Source organism: Sus scrofa, chromosome 14 (genome assembly GCF_000003025.6).
Source record: "Sus scrofa isolate TJ Tabasco breed Duroc chromosome 14, Sscrofa11.1, whole genome shotgun sequence".
Classification (NCBI taxonomy): domain Eukaryota; kingdom Metazoa; phylum Chordata; class Mammalia; order Artiodactyla; family Suidae; genus Sus; species Sus scrofa.
Window position 1 is genome coordinate 69,355,760 of NC_010456.5, and position 18,758 is coordinate 69,374,517.

Genomic DNA, 18,758 nt, shown 5'->3' on the forward strand with positions numbered 1-18,758 from the left:
CCCACCCATAGGTGTCCAGAAATCTGGAAACACATAAGCTTTGTAATCACATATTTAATGTGAATAATTAAATAAGTAAATTCTTATATGATTTATCCTTTCAAGATATATGAATGGTAGAAAACCACCTTTATACTCCGACATATTCACAACAATCAGTAGTTTATTGTGGGAGCTATCTTTCACTTATTACCTATCATAAGCCTAACTCTGTGTCTAAAATAACTGGGCATTTGTAAAGTCTCAGGAATAATTATCCATGCTTCAATTCTAATCGATTAAAGAAAATGAACAATGAAGCATTCTGATATGAATTTTTCTTTAAGTTCCTTAGCATAAGGCTTGATGCATATTGAGGGCTCAATAAATATTTCTTATTCAATAAAAAATTCAAAATATCACATATCTACCACTTACAACTTGCTTCCTTTTCAGTATTTATTAATTTTATTTGACTTGAAAAGCTAAATTAAGCTATGAGCCTATTTGGAGTTCCTACTGTGGTGCGATGGGTTGAGGATCCAGCACTGCTGCAGCTATGACTTAGGTTGCAGCTCTGTCTCAGGTTCAATTCCTGGTCTGGGAAGTTCCATGTACCACAGGTGCAGCCATAAAAAGAAAAAAAAATAAAGCTATGAGTCTAAGTTTTTAATGGATGGACTGTACAGATGACTCTTCCTTTGAATATGAAGAGTTTGTAATTTCTTTTCTCAGGATATGTGGCCTATGTGATATGTTAAAAGAAGAGCAGCTTTTACAGCTGATGGCATATGGCAAAGCATGTAAATGAAGATACAGCTCACTTGTGTCTGAAATCGATAGAAGTCCATTAAGAAAGTTATAAGCTACCAACCCATTAAACTCGTTAAAAAATAGGAATGGATTTTCTCCTTTTAAACTACTGGTCATTATCATTCTCTCCATTTTCATAAAAATAATATTTAAACTTTCAAATAACAATAGCTATAGATCGATTTAGTGGGGCCCTTTTTTACTTTCTTCATCTCAAAGATAATAAATACATACCCTGGATCTAAGAAAAAAATCTGAAGTGAACACCTGCATGTGTTCCCCACTATCCTTGTGATAAAGTTAAAACTATTCAGAGGTGTTCTGGTTGTAAATGTATTTCAAATTCTGTTCCTTGGAATGTCACTGATTTCCAGCATGACCTTGAGTAAGTCACTTAACCCCCTTGTCTATGTTTCCCCAGACACAAAGTGACAATAATTGTAACTGCTATTCACCTGCCATGCAGGTAACAGCGTCGATTACTGGATAACATTGAGAATGACCCTGTCGTGGACAAGAATCTCAAGGGTTGCATTCAATTTCCTTAATAACATCTCAACTCATGTGGTGCATTACAATTGGCAGATATTTACTTCTGACAAGATAAGGGCCAAGAGTTGGGCAACAGTTTACAAAATTAAAAGTTCTGGAGAATTCTGACTCTTTTTCACAGGAGGAACAAGAACAAAAAAGCATTAAATTTTTGACTGACAACTTTGCTGAAGGTTTTTAGTGCTTCTGTGAATGATTTATAACAATCTATCAATCAATTTCCATCACTGTGCAAATAACTAAATAGAATTTAAGAGAATATTTGATATTTAGAAATTCTGGGTACAAACACCACATGATTTTGTGCAGGATAAGCAAAGAAACTGAGGTACAATCTTAAGACAAATCGGGTAAGTGTAATCTCTGATATTATTGTTGGCTGGCTATGTGTCTCTGTTCCTGTCAAATTTATAGAATACAACTCTGAAATGAACAGCTAGTAAAGGCTTTTTGAATCACTGCCATCCAAATTAGATTATGTTGCATGTCAACTGATTTTCAAATCTCAAAATACCCAAAGACAATGAAATACCTAACATTTATAAATACCAAACACTATTCTAGGCATTGTGTGTGTGTGTGTGTATATATATAATTTAATCTTCATAGTAGCCCTTTGAGGGAAGAATATTATTCTAATTTTATGGAGTATGAAACCAAGTCTCTAAAGTTAAGTGATTTACTTGACTGTAGTGTTTGTTAATAAATAGTAGATCCAGGATAAAAACCCAGAAATTCAGCTCAAGTTTCTGTTCTATTACCATACCTGCAAACAAGAGGCATACCTCCCACCATATACCAAAAATCTATGTTTTCCTTGATGGTAATTTTCTACCTATTTTATTATAATTATTTTTTAGGGCCACACACTTATGACATATGGAAGTTCCCAGGCTAGGGTTCGAGTTGGAGCTGCAGCTGCCATATGCCATAGCCACAGCAATGTCATATTTGAGCCATGGATGTGGCCTACACTGCAGCTTGTGGCAATGCCAGATCCTTAACCCACTGAGAGAGGCCAGAGATTGAACTCTTGCCTTCATGGATAGTAGTCAGGTTCATTACTGCTGAACCACAATGGGAACTCTCAATCATCTTCTACTTTTGTTTTTGTTTTGTTTTTTGTCTTTTTAGGGTTGCACCAGTGGCATATGGAGGTTCCCAGGATAGGGGTTTAATCAGAGCTGTAGCCGCCGGCCTATGCCACAGCCACAGCAACACCAGATCAGAGCTGTGTCTGCAACCTACACCACTGCTTATAGCAACGCCAGATCCTTAACCCACTGAATGAGGCCAGGGATTGAAACCACAACCTCATGGTCCCTAATTGGATTCATTTCCACTGCACCACGACGAGACCTCCCATCTTCTACTTTTGAATTCAATATTCTCCAAAATATAGTTATATATCTTTTAGAATCTAAATTTCCTCACTTATAAACTAGGGGAAAATGAGATTCACCTCACAGGTTATTTTAGAGATCAAATGAGTGAATGTATACGAATATGCTTTTTAAAATAATCCTAAATCTCTCACTGTCTAACTTCACTTAGTATGATAATTTCTAGGTCCATCCATGATACTGCAATATTTTAGGGTTGAGTAATATTCAATTTATATGTGTACTACATCTTTTGTAACATATATGGTATCACTTACATGTGGAATCTAAACAACAGATACAAATGAACTTATTTGCAGAACAGAAACAGACTCAGACTTTGAAAAACTTATGGTTACCAAAGGGGACAGGTGGGGGAAGGGAGAGGTAAACTCAGGGTTTAGGATGGAAGTGATCTAAAATTATGTTGTGATGATGGTTGTGCAACTTTAAATATAATAAAATTCACTAAATTGCTTTAAAAAATAAACTAATCCTAATTGTTTTTAAATCACAACTGTTACTTATACTAAGAGATTCAGTTCTTCACTCTGTGCAGTGATCCTCAGAATTTTATTTATATTTTATTTTTTAATTAATTTATTTTTTGGCCACACCTATGGCATATGGAAATTCCTGGGCCAGAGATTGAATCCAAGCAGAAGTTGCAAGCTATGTCATAGCTGCAGCAATGCCACATACTTTTTTTTTTTTTTTTGGTCTTTTGTCTTTTTGTTGTTGTTGTTGTTGTTGCTATTTCTTGGGCTGCTCCCGTGGCATATGGAGGTTCCCAGGCTAGGGGTTGAATCGGAGCTGTAGCCACCGGCCTACGCCAGAGCCACAGCAACGCGGGATCCGAGCCGCGTCTGCAACCTACACCACAGCTCACAGGCACCGCCGGATCGTTAACCCACTGAGCAAGGCAGGGACCGAACCCGCAACCTCATGGTTCCTAGTCGGATTCCTTAACCACTGCGCCACGACAGGAACTCCAGCAATGCCAGATACTTAACACACTGTGCTGGGCCAGGGGAACAAACCTGCCCCGCTGCAGAGGCAACACTAAATCCTTAACCCAGTGTGCCACAGTGGTGAACCTTAGAATTTTGTTTTGAATTTTAATCTCTCTTCAACAAAAGTTGTGTTCTCCTATTAGCATATATGCATTTTCAAGTATATATACATATGTATACATATACTACAAGTATAGATATTCATTTATACACATAGTACTTATATATGTACATATTATATATATACTTTCAGAAGTACACATATAAATTATAAATTTTACATATATAATTTATAATTTTATTCCTAAAACAGAAATTAGCATGCCTTTTCTAAATGGAAAGTTAATAAACAATATGTTTTGCAGGCCATACCATACCACTCTATTTGTATTACTGAACTCTGTTGTTGCTATAGCATTAGAACAGTCATAGGCCCTGTGCAAACAGACCAGCATGGCTGTGTTCCAATACAACTTTATATGGACACTAAAATTTAAATTTCATTTGATTTTCATGTGTGACAAATAGTATCCTCCTTATATCTATTTTGATTTTTTTCAGTCATTTAAAAATGTGAAAACAAAATACATTCTTGGCTCATAAGCTATTGAAAGAGTCAGTGGGCCAGATTTGACCTGCTGGCTGTAGTTTGACAAATCTTTTTTATTTTCATGTTTGTCAGTAGTACTACCTGACACTCAGTCTTGAAATCTCATTTAAAAAAAATCCCTTTTCTTTATATATTCCATTTTGTTAGACACAAAATTTGCCCATTTTATCACTAATACTTTTATCATATCCATGTTTTTCTTTGTATTATTTTCACTACTATACAGTTCCTATCTTAATTTTCACTTCTTTTGGCTTATTACTGCTTGATTCAAACTTTCTCACTTTGATAGAACTGTGCAATTCTTAGGATACAAAAAACACTTTCCATATCTCCTTACTGAGTAAAGATTATAAATTTCTCAAATATCACCATTATATTTAAGTATAAAATTCATACAGAAAAATACCCAAATCACAGAAGACCTAAATAGAAATTTCTTCAAACAGATATGGATGGCCAGTAGGCACATGAAAAGATGCTCAACATCTCTAGTTATTAGAGAAATGCAAATCAAAGCAAAAATGAAGTACTACCTCACTCTGGTCAGAATGGTCATCGTTAGTAAGCCTTCAAATAACAAATGCTAGAGAGGGCATGGAGAAAAGAGAACCCTCCTACACTGTTGGTGGGAATGTAAACAGGTACAACCACTATGGAAACAGTATGAAGTTTCCTCAGAAAACTAAATGTCCATTGACAGAGAACTGGATAAAGAAGATGTAGTACGTGTATACAATGGAATACTACTCGGCCATAAAAAAAGAATGAAATAATGCCTTTTGCTACATGGATGCAACAACTAGAGATTATCATACTCAGTGAAGTAAGTCAGAAAGAGGAAGACAAATACAATATTATAATCCTCATATGTGGAATCTAAAAATATGACATAAAGGAACATATCTACAAAATAGAAACAGACTTACAAACAAGGAAAACAGACTTGTGGGTGCCAAGGGGGAGGGGGAGGAGGTGGGATGGACTTGGAGTTTGGGGTTAGTATATGTAAACTTTTACATTTAGAATGAATAAGCAATGATGTCCTACTGTAGAGCACAGGGAACTATATCCAGTCTCCACGGATAGACCATGATGAAAAAAAATAATAAAAAAGAATGAATATATATATATATATATATATATATATATATGTATATACATAGCTCATCTTTTCCCTTTTCTCATCTCTGTTGGTCCAAATGTAATCATATTTCCAAGCCAAGTATATATAGTACATTCCCCTTTCTCTCTCTCTCTCCATATAGCAGAAACTGGCAGAACATTATAAATCGGCTATATGTTAAAAAAATTTAAAAGGAAAAGTTTTGAATCATAAATGTACAGTTACAGTTGAAGCTATTTTCACAAACTGAGTTGAATCCATGTACCTAGCACCCATATCAAAAAATGAAAAAATTACCAGCACCCATAAGCCTCCTTGTGCCCTGTTCTAGTCATTATCTCCCAAGAACAATCACATCACTATCTTTATTTCTAAAACTATAGATTTTACTGTTTATGAATCTTAGAAAAATAAAATCATACTATATGTACTCTTGTGCCTAGTTTATTATGTTCAATATTTATATATTTGAAATACATCTATAGTGTTACATGGAGTTATAGCCTGCTTAATTCTCATTGCTCTATATACGTAATATTCCACTGAGAAAACATACAACATTTATCTGTATTTCTATTAAGGATCTTTGGGGAGTCATTCTATCTTTTGCTATTATGAATAGTGAATATTCTTTTACTTTTCTCTTGGGGCACATATGTGTGCATTCTTCTTGAATCTATATCCAGGAGTGGAATTACTAGGTCACAAGCACCACCATAACCTTTGCCCCTATTGAGTTTTCAACATCATTTCATCTTTCTTTCATCCACTGTACACTCAAGCTAAACTAAGATATTTTCTGTTGTAGGTAAACATCTTGAGGAATTACCCATCAAATGTTTTGCTCATCTTCTTCCCTTTCCTCATCTCTGTCCAATCTTAATCATAGTTCCAAGCCAAATTTATATAGTACATTCCCCTTTCTTCTCCAGATATATGTAATTATTAAAAATTTTTTAGAGCATTTTGTCAATTCTTCCCTCAAGATGTTCATATTGTTACACATATACTGAACCACATTGTTGCACAGCAGAAATTATCAAAACTTTGTAAATCAACTATACTTGATAAAACTTTAAAAACTAACAATAATAACATCTAATTTTTTAAAAAGTTCATATTGTTCTTTTTTGGAACCTAAATATGTGTGAATATGACTATCTTATCTCATTTACTGGAGGAAAGGTTTTTGAAAGTAGAATAAGCTTTCAGAATAATAGTGGTGAACATATCTATCAATGTCTATATTTATTCACTTGGTTGTCTATTTTTTTTTTTTTTTTTGGTCTTCTGCCCTTAGACTTTAAGCCTCCTGAAAGTAGGGACATATAAATGACAAATATACATGTATATGATAAATCTTTGTTTACAGTCAGTAATAGAAATTATCAAGACATAAAAAAGATAGGCTTCTGGGATCAAAATTTACATCATTAATCTTGCAGTTTCCCCGTCACTCATAATTATATATTTTCCAAGCTTATATCTCTACAGGGTCAAAACTGATTTCTCTTATTTTTCCTGTATACTTTCCTGTATACTTTCAAATTCAGGTTTTTTTTATTTGTATAAAACTGTATTAATAACACAACTGATATTCTCAATGTCTTTACCACTTCTTATTTTTATGCTCATCACTAATGTGTATTATTTATTTATTTTTGCTTTTTATGGCTGCATCTGCAGCATAGGGAAGTTTCCAGGCGAGGGGTCAAATAGGAACTACAGTTGCTGACCTACACCACAGCCTCAGCAACTCCATATCTTAGTTGCACCTGCAATCTATGCCACAGCTCATGGAAAAACTGGATCCTTAATCCACTAAGTGAGGCCAGGGATCCTGAATCCTCATGGTTACTAGTCAGGTTCGTAATGCACTGAGCCACAGTGGGAACTCCATCAGTACTATTTAAAATATTGACATGTTTACATTATTTCTTAAACACTTTAAATGATTTTCACCACCCGCTTAAAAAAAGATAAAAAGGAGAGAAAAAGTGATTAGGAAAAATGCAAGTGTTGTCATTCAGACCACCATTCAGACTTCCTACTCTGCCAAGTACTAGCTTTGGGGATGGTAACTTAACCATCCTAGAATCCAATTCCATCACATTAATTGACGATAATCTTATTAGGGATTTTCTGACAATTAGAGTGATGTCTGTAAACAATGATACCTAGGATATACTAGTGATTTAGTAAATGGTGCTTATGATTAATGTATGTAAATACTATAGCCTGGCATCCAAGACATTCCGAAATATTATGGGAAAGGACAGTTTAAGGTATCTACCTAGCTTCCTCATGGCGCTTAGGCAGAGATCAAGTAATATATTTGGAGTAAATACATTCCATAAGCAGTTAAATTATAAATAATATAAGCTCACTGTAATTGTCTTATTTTCAAAAACTCAAGCATCCAAACTGCTTATTCTGCAGATAAGGAAACTGAGTCCCAGGAATGAGAAATTACTTGAAGATATTACCCAGCTGGTTTATGACAGATTTGGTACTTAAGTCCACTTGTTGCTAATAGTTCTCTCTTCCTACAAAATCATCTGCTTTACTTAGGTATAACTTTTTCATGTAAGACACATAACTGCTACATTTCCTATCCATATTCCTGGAAGGAACAGAAACAGTATTTCATTAACAAGTGAGCCACAATTACTATTTTCTAATATTAGGGAATTCCTAATCAAATAGTATTACTCATTTGGGTGGTAGCTAGAATGCTACATTCAAAATCAAATGTTTTATACGCTTTTAAAATATATGCATGGCATATGCAAACTGGATAAATATTTTAAAAGGAGAATTCTTGTTTTTACCTCTACTGGGAATGGATGTGTTTTTAATATATCAAAAATATAAATAGTAGAACATTTCACCAGAGTTTAGAAACTCTAAAGTGCTGCTGGCAGAAATTCAAATTAATTAAAATTTGAAGAACAGATTCATAAATAGTGGTTTTAAGCATACTAAATTGTGATTTCAAACATATTCTTGAGAAATCACTAAGAAAAGTTTTTCTCATAACAGTTTTTTTTATTTTTCTTTTACCTTTTTCATTATTTAGCTGTACCCATGGCATGCAGAAGTTCCCAGGCCAGGGACTGAAGCCATGCCACAATAGTGGCCTGAGCCACATCAGGGACAATGCCAAATTCTTAACCGCTTGGCTATCAGGCAACTCCCTAACACTTTAAGATAATGCTTAGGGATTGGAATTAAACTCTGCTTTAAGGAATTATATACATTTCTATGTTTTATATTAGTCTGTTAAATCAAATTTATAAACCTGTTAGCTTTAAAAAAGCTCTCAGTTTCCTCATTTGTCAAAAAATAACACTTAAAACCTTGTGGGTTACACCTACAGATCCTTATCAGGTATAAAACTATCTCATTTTATTATAAAATTTTATAGGCTTCAGTGTTGAAATACACACAGAGTCAAATATTAAATTAACAGGATTACTTGATTGTGTATTTTCTAATGGTAATAATAATAGAAACCAACATTTTTTCATGCCTTCTGCATGCCAGTCACTTTGCTAAGCACTACTGAAAATTATGCCATTTGAAAAATTATACCATTGGAAATAAATGGTAATATTCTGAGGTTATTTTTAAAATTTGCATTAAAATTAAATGATGTTGAAAATTGCTTTGAAATGGTTCATAAATAAAAAAAAATAACTATCTAGTGTTTTCATGTGGTTCAGCATGTTAAGGATATGGTGTTGTCACTATAATGACTCAGGCTGCTTCTGTGGTGTGGGTTCAATTCCTGTGATCCCTGGCCTGAATTAAAATTAAAATTGTAAAATTAAAATTAAAAATTAAAAAAAAAATGAGTTCTGGTTATGGCCCAGGGGAAATGAATCCAACTAGGAAGCATGAGTTTTCAGGTTCAATCCCTGGCATTGCTCAGTGGGTTAAGGATCCAGCATTGCCATGAGCTGTGGTGTAGGTCACAGACACAGCTCAGATGCCATGTTGCTGTGGCTGTGGTGTAGGCCGGCAGCTATAACTCTGATTCCACCCCTAGCCTGGGAACTCCATATGCCATGAGTGCAGTGCTAAAAAGCAAAAACAAAAAAAAAAGTAAAGAATTATTTTGAAACAACCTGGAATACAGTAGTTAATGTTTTCTATTTTCTTATTTTGTCAATGCCTCAGGGATTTTATAGGCCATGCATTCTATTCTCTTATCTTAAAATGCCATTCCATTTATAATACTGCTGACCAATGGTGCTTCAGCCTCTCCTTGGACACATCTGAAGGCCCAATGGTGGGATCTCTGAGATAACTAAGAGATAATGTAGTCCATACAAATTACACCAGTAAAAAGCAAAACAGTAAATAAGATCTGTGACCTGCAAAATAATCTTCGCAAAGTCTAGCTGAAGACCCATAGGAAAAATTTTCATTCAGAATCCTAGTGTGTATTACATGTTTGAAATTTAAATAAATGTGACTTCAGCATAAAGCTTTCTCTGAAAAGTCACTAATTCAGAATTGGTGATTGGTGTGGAGGCTCCCAAAAGTGATGCTGGTGGGAGGAGGTATTAAAAGTCTGACATTAGAATCCCAATCATTTTGACAGATGTAATCCTACCATGGCCCTTAGAGATTTTTCAATATATATATTAGCTCTAGGGTTAACACTAAGCCTTTAAAAGCTTTCCTCTGGTTCCTTTCTCACCTAAATAGGTGGGTTATTGCAAGTTGTTTTCCAAAATAGACTTTCAAAGGGAAGAACATACTTTAACAAGCTTATATGAGTCTTCTGATCTAAATAGTACTATATATATATATACACACACATACGCATATATATTAATATAGAAATATATATATATAAATCTAAATATTACAAGGATTTAGACTAGTTTAAATTCAATTTCATCAAGTTTTCTTTAGATCTTCATTCTAGGTTTGTGTAATACTTTTCATTTTTCGGTGTTCCCAAAACTGAAAAATCTAAAAATCCTCAACTTTTGAAACCGTGCAGCTACATATAAAAAAGAACCAATTCAATAAATAAAGATTATAAAGTCTGTGAGAAACTCAGTGAAGCTTAGGAGCCCATTTTATTTGTAAGAGTGCCTTTAGGATGTGACTCAAAGCCTAGTAAATTTTACTTTGCATATAATATAAATAAGTTTGGTTACCTGAATTCCATGCCCCCGTTTATAATAAATTGGAAGTAGACAGAAAGAATGCTAGTCTGACCCCAAGGAAGGAAAAGAAAATCTATCAAAGAGGAGACAGAAAGCTCAGATAATTGGGGGCTTTTCAGTTTATGAGTAAACTTTCCTGCTCATATCTGGACATGTCCATAGTATCATTGTATCATAGCATAGTGCAATTATGTTTGGTCATAATACTGACAATGTGTCATCTGTAACATCATCACCCAGCATTTACTGATCTTCTACTGCACAGCAGAATTGTATGGAACCATCTGTGCCCTCAAAGAGCTTAAAATCTTTTTGTGCAGAAAATACTGAATTGTATTTAGAAATTTTTGTTGGTAAGTTAAACTGCATGGGATACAATTTGAAAAACTAATATTCCAATAGACATTATTTTTTAAGTTTAAAAGTAAATAACTTGGTCAAAAATAACTTCTATAAGAGATCTAGGCAATAAAGAATTTCACTAAATATGGTTTCGAGTATCATTATTGGTAGAATATACATTAAATATTCATGAACATTAATCATTTATAACTACTTAAAATTTTTGTCAAAGATAGAATATCGACAAGGTATATGAAGAGTGTACCACTAAAATAGATGTAATTTGAAAAAAATTTCTATATGTCTACTGATAGCACAGTTCTTTCTTAATTATAATTTTATAATGATTATAAAATTCGTACATGGGTTAAATATGTAACTGAGATAAAATTAACAGATTTCCTCCCAAAAGATTATGGAATTTAAAAGCACTTCATCATTCCAACAATATATTTCTTGATAAAATAAAAACTGAGGAATGCAGTACAGAATTGCAAATATGTATGATATTTTCTTGCACATATATTATGTTTATGTATATCTATATTACTACGATTTAATATAATATCATGTTTATGATTTATATAAACATGCTAATAATGCCTTTCATCACATACACATGGTAAATATAAAAATCTCATTAGATTATTGTCAGTTGAATACGGGATATGTAATCCCTAAAGAAAAGTTAGTGGTTCTATTTTTGTATAATATGGAGCTTGTTTACAACTTGCTAGGTGTTGAAAAAAGAAAATAAATTATATTGAATTAGAAAATCTACAAATATTGTTTTGTGACTATATTACGGGATAACTACATTTTTTCTGTTGTAACCCACAGTTACTGAAGTTTCCATATTTTAAAACAAATAAAATTGTCAAATACTTTATCATACATTCTTCGAGATTTCAAAATTCCTTTAAGAGCACTAAAAATTTCTGAGGATTTATATCCCCATAGATCGCCTTTTCACTCTGCACTTCTGTCCTTACTAATCTATTACTTATACTTGCAACTAACCTTTTAAGACTGTCCCCTTCTCACTCTGTTATAGAACCAACATTTTAAAAGTCCTTAAAAATCATCTATATACATAATTTTAGTGTAAGGAAAAAAATGAAGCTGTTGAGGGTAATATGGGATTTTGCAGGGTAGAAAAGCAAATAATTTAAAATTATAATCTATCTAATTTTTATCTTTATCTGAGTATTCAGTAAATTGGAGAAAACTTTGCTTCACATTGAAAAGAACAAGTCAGAAACTAACAGAAACAGAATCACATACTTTGAAAACAAACTTACAGTTACAAAATGGGACAGGAGAGGTATAGGGATGTACTCGGGGTTTAGGATTGGCATATGCCCACTGTGGTGTGTGGATGACTGGCAATAGGGACCCACCATACAGCACAGGGAACTCTACTTAATATTCTGTGATAATCTGTATGGGAAAAGAATCTGAAAAAGAAGGTACGTATGTGTATGTAGAACTGAAATTATCCCAACATTGTAAATCAATGTATAGCAGAAATTACCTCAACATTGTAAATCAACTATACTTCAATAAAACATTAAAAAATGAATAAAAATTCATGATTTTTTCTAATCCATTAGAGATATCAATGAAAAAATGCACTAAATTAAAAATGCAGGGAAATTATTTTTTCAAGATAAATGCAATGGGGAGAGATACTGAACTTAACTCTGCTGAAACAAAATAGGGAGAGTTTCCAAGCACTGGAGTCATCTAGTAGAAAAGTACTAAAGGACATTAAAAGGAAGATTGGCCAATGTGATTAGGCCATCTGTATTTGGTAACAGTGCTTATTAAAGTTTGGTTCCCACTATCCAGCAAAGGCTGGTCAATAAGAGGCACTATCTTTCTTGATTATTACATTTCAAAGGAGTGGCTCTTAGGTGCTTGAGAAAAATATTCCTGAATTGTATACCTAGGAAAGTCTGGAGAATGTTTGCATCTCAAAGGCACAGAGGAGGAATCAACAATTACAAGTTTTCTAAAGTAATTGCTCTAAAAAAAGGAAAGTCAGTGACCTATATAGTCAGGAAGAAACCTATCTAAAGCCTAGTCAACCTGGAATGAACAATAAGGTCATCTTGTTTAGAACTCACAAGGAACCAACTAACCTGAATTCTAAGGAGAGACATGGACCTGCTGAAAGAAATGCTATGCAAATGCTTGCTTTTCTTGGGTAAGTGCCACTGGAAACTAGTAGGAAGTCAGTTAAAAAAGCTGACAAATTGATTGATTTGGGGTCATCTTGTGATGTCAAAAAGCAAGCAATTCCTTAAAAAAAAAAAACAAAAAGGGAAGACATATTAAAAAGAAAAAGGAGCCAAACTCTAAAAGCTCCCAATACCAGAGTTCTCATCATGGCTCAGTGGTTAACAAATCCAACTAGGAACTATGAGTTGTGGGTTGGATCTCTGGCCTCACTCAGTGGGTTGAGGATCTGACATTGCTGTGAGCTGTGGTGTAGGTCGCAGATGCGGCTCAGATCCACATTGCTGTGGCGTAGGCTGGCGGCTACAGCTTCAATTAGACCCCTAGCCTGGGAACCTCCATATGCCATGGGAGTGGCCCTAGAAAAGACAAAAAAAAAATAAATAAAATAAAATAAAATAAAAAAAGCTCCCAATACCAAAGATTGGACAAATGGTCAACCAAAATAAACTCCAAAGAATAAAACAAATTTGCATGAGTCCACAGAGGTAGAAATAAACTGAGTAAACAATGTGTCATAGAGTCAAGTCTTCCTTATAATTCTAACTAATAAATTCAGCAGAACTAAAGGATATAAACAAGTGACTACAGGAAAATATCACTATAATATCTGTGGCAACATTAAGTGATGAACATTAAAATCAGTAGATAAGCAGTTGAAAGGAAACAAGATTTAAATAGCCTTAAATCATTTTCTCTAAGTTGTTTATTAATTACAAAGAAAAAATAACTATAACTTTACAGTAGAAACATCCAGCAACCAAGACCTTAGCCAAGTGATAATGGCCTACATCACTAGAAGTGTGACATATGGATATCTTGTACCTCCTAATTTGATTCACTAAGCACATAAACTCAATATAATCATGAGAAAAACATCAGATAGATCCAAATCAAGGAGTAGTTTGTAAATTACCTAATCTGTACTCCTCAAAAGTGTCAGGATCATAAAAGACACAGAAAGTTATTGAATTAGCTTATAGGAGAGTAGGAGATAAGACAAACAAATATAGTGTTGGATCTTGGCTTTAATCCTAGGACAAAAAGGGATATTGGTAGAAAAACTGATGAAATTTATAGTTTATCTACTAGTGTAATACCAATGTTAATTTCTTAATTTTGACAAGTAACCTTAGTTATGCCAGATGGCAACCTTTGGAGAAACTGGGTGAAGGGTATACGGGAACTCAGTGTATTATAATTACTATTTTAATTCTAAAATTAATTCAAACTAAAATGTTAAAACAATAAAAAATGTATATCCCAATCCTCAAACATACTTCAGAAACCACAAGACTTTATTTCTTCAAGGTCACTTTTTTTAAGGGTCATCTTAGTTTGCCCTTTCCACTCCTATGTGTTCTCCTACAAAAAATACTTTATACTTTTAAGGAAACTTTAAAGTATTATCACATATCATCAGAGTCTCATCTTCTATCACTGCACAGTTTATTTTTCTAAAGAAAAGCGTCTCTAAAAAAGAGTCAGAAAATATTAAAATATCTCCTTTTTTTTGCCTTGTGAGAATTCTTTTTGATGAGGAAGTAAAAAGGAGTGAGGGCAAAAATAAACATGAAATTATTATTCCAAGTAGGAATTTACTCCAAGAATGCAAGGATAGTTCAACATCAAATCAGTGAATGTGAAACACCACATTAAAAAATTAAAGATAAAAGTTGTATGATCATCTCAGGGTATGCATAAAAAGCATTTGACAAAATTCAACATTCATTTAAGATAAAAACTCTAAATAAACATATATAGAGGGAATGTACCTCAATATATTAAAAATCATATGAGACATGCCCATGGCTAACATCATGAACTCAACCATGAAATGTTCAAAACATTTCCTTTAAGATTGGAACAAGACAAGAATGCCCATTCTCATCACTTTTGTTCAAGGTAGTATTGGAAGTCCTACCTGGAGCAATTAGGCAAGAAAAAGATAAAACATTCAAATTAGAATGAAACAAGCAAAACTATCACTATTACAGAAGACATGGTATTAGATACAGAAAACCTTAAAGACTCCATGAGAAAACTGTTAGAACTAATAAAGAAACTCAGTAAAATTGCAGGATACAAAACTAACACAAAAATATGTTGGATTTTCATACACTAATAATGAACTATCAGAAAGAGAAATTAAGAAAAAAAATCTCATTTAAAATTACATTAGAAATTTAAAAAAAAAATCTAGGAATAAATTTCACCAAGGGGGTGAAAGACCTGTATCCTGAAAATTATAAGAATTTATTGAAAGAACTTGAAAAAGACACAAATAAATGATAAGGTATTTCATGCTCGTGAATTGGAAGGATATGGTTAAAATGTCCACACTAACCCAAACCATTATACAGATTCAATGCAACTCTCATCAAATTCCAATGGTATTTTTTCACAAAAATTGAACATGTAATCCTAAAATTTGTATGGAACCCTAAAAGATCACAAATAGTGAAAGCAGACTGAGGAAGAAGAACAAAACTGGAGGCATCATGCTTAAACTACGTTACTATATTACTATAGTGCGGGGAGTTGAGGAGATGCAAGGACTCAAAAAAATAGGACCTTGCCTGATGGCAAAAAATACCTGAAGGCAGGTTCCTAACCAAGAAGGGAGCTCACCTGAATGGTGCCGAAGGTGGGCTTCTGGTCAGGATGAAAGCCTGCCTGTAAGGTACAAGCTGAGGGCAGGCCTCAGGTTATACAGCTCTCATTTTGATGTTGATGGGAAAGAATTGGGGCATTCCTGGGAAAACAATTTCCATGTTTGGGCTGGAGAACATGGATTGTTTCTCAGGTGACCTAGTCTTTCCTGTTGTTTTATTTGTTATTCAGTTTTCCCCAGTCTTTCCTGATTATTTGCTTATTATTCTTATTTTCCATTCTTATTTTCCTGTGGTGATTTTGTGATTTAACAAAATTACAATAATAATATAACAAGAATTTCATTCTGAAGGACTTTCCCCTATTTAAATCCAACTTAATTAAAACATAGTGTTTATCTACTAACTAGTTATACAGTAAATTTTAGAGTTATGATTTTAATGAAGTCCATAGAAGTTAGACATATATTATTCTTGATCCAAGAAACCCAGCTGTGAGTTTTGTTCTTGATTTTAGAAACTTTTAGCAGTAGCTAGCTAAGTTGATTTGTATTTTCGTACACGGTCTCCCTGCCAAGGACACTTTGAAGATAGACACTAGTCTAAAGACAGAATTTTTTGTGTTTGTAACTTCTTCAGCTTATGGGAATTGGCTGGCCATGAGATGGTTTGTGCTGGGTCTCCTCTTTCCCATATGATATGCTGTGTTCGTTTGTCCTTGAATTGTACTCACTAATTTAGTTAGGCTAAAGATTTTAAAACATGATGTATTGCTACTGTACCATGTGATCAAAAAACAAAGCCTAATAGTTAACCAATGTACTTTTAACACTATGATGTAATCTGTAGTGAAAAACTGTCTATACAATTAACCACTTATGCCAATAAAGTTTGAGCAGTCCAGCGCCCTGAAAGAAGGGACAAAGAGGCTGTCTCCATTCTTTGGCCAACGCTGTCCATCTCCAATCAGGATGTATACTCCCTGGCTGCTGGAGCTGGCCTCTGGCACTATAGTAACTAAAACAGTATGGTATTGACATAAAAGCAGACACATAGCTCAATGAAACAGAATAAAGAATCCAGAAATTCATGCATACACTGTCAATTAATTTAAACAAAGGAAACAAGAATATACAATGGGGAAAGAAGAGTTTCTTCAATAAATGGTGCTTGACAAATTGGATAGCCACAAACAAAAGAATCAAAATGGAACACTATCTTATACAATACACAAAAATTAACTCAAAATGGATTAAAGAGTTGACCTAAGACCTGAAATCATAAATCCCCTAGAATAAAACACAAGCTCCTCAACATAAGTCTTGGAATGATATTTCTTAATCTGACACCGTAAGCAAAAGGAACAAAAGTAAAAAACAAGTGGGACTACGTCAAACTAAAAAGCTTCTGCATAGCAAAGTAAACCATCAACAAAATGAAAAGGCAACATACTGAATAGGAGAAGATATTTGCAAATCATATATCTGATAAGCTGCTAAAATCCATATTATAAGGAGAACTCATACAAATCAATACCAAAAATACAAACAATCTGGGTAAAAATGAGCAGAAGGTCCAAATAAACATTTTTCCAAAGAAGTCATACAGATAGGTAACAGGTACATGAAAAGTGTTGTAGATCTTTAATCATCAAGGAAATGCAAATGAAAAGAACAATGAACTATCACCTCAGATCTGTTAGAATGACTATTACCAAAAAAAACTAGAAATAACAAGTGTTGGTGAAGAGGGAGAGAAAAGGCAACACTTGTACACTGTTGGTTGGAATGTAAAGTGGTACAGCCACTTTTGAGAACAGTATTGAGGGTCCTCAAGAAATTAAAAATAGAATAACCATATCATCCAGAAATTTCAGTTCTGAGTATTCATCTAAAGAACGTAAAAATACTAATTCAAAATATATATGCACTTCAATGTTCATTATAGCATTATTTATAATAGACAAGATATGGAAAAAAATTCGTGTCCATCAGTGAATAAAGAAGACATGAAAACATGGTATATAAACATGTATTATGAAAACAGAATCTATTTCAGCCATAAATAGAAGGAAATCCTGTTGTTTACTGCAATATGCATAGACCAACCTTAAGGACATTATGTTAAATGAGATAAATCAGACAGAGAAAGAAAAATACCATATGATCTCCTAAAATTTAAAAATACTTGCCAAAGGTAGAGGGTGGGGGATGAGAGAGATCTATGAACTGTTTTGTTTTGTATTTTACTTTAGATGAATTTTTTATAAAAGAATAATCATCCTAAGATTTAGATACCCACCAAAGCAAATCAGAACATTTACTTATAAATGAGAATCTGTAAAAGTCCATCTATTTTTGGATAACACCACTGTTTCTTAAAGAAATCTTTCCCAAATCTTAAAGCTAGAGTACTGCCATTAAATGACAATCAACTTGTTGGAGTTCCCCATCGTGGCGCAGTGGAAACAAATTTGACTAGGAACCATGAGGTTGCAGGTTCCATCCCTGACCTCGCTCAGTGGGTTAATGATCCAGCGTTGCCGTGAGCTGTGGTGTAGGTCGCAGACATGGCTTGGATCTGGCGTTGCTGTGGCTCTGGAGCAGGCCAGTGGCTACAGCTCTGATTAGACCCCTAGCCTGAAAACCTCCACATGACGTGGTGTGGCCCTAGAAAAGACAGAAAGACAATAAATAAATAAATAAATAAATAAATAAATAATGACAATCAACTTGTGATGTAGAATGTTCAAATGGGTTTTCATGTCACCACTAAATAAGATGTAGTTCAGATTTCTTCCTGCTAAGAGGATCTCCATGAGAGTAAGGCGGCTAGACAAAGCAATCCATGTTACTTTTCCCTAGATTCATCCTCTTCCCCACTGAGTATGTTTTCCTAATAT

General features: G+C 33.8%; 1 protein-coding gene across 9 annotated transcripts in view; it reads right to left on the reverse strand.

Moving 5' to 3' along the window:
- CTNNA3 (catenin alpha 3) overlaps positions 1-18,758 on the reverse strand; it is a 1,779,313-nt gene that overhangs the window by 160,529 nt on the left and 1,600,026 nt on the right. The window lies entirely within an intron of this gene.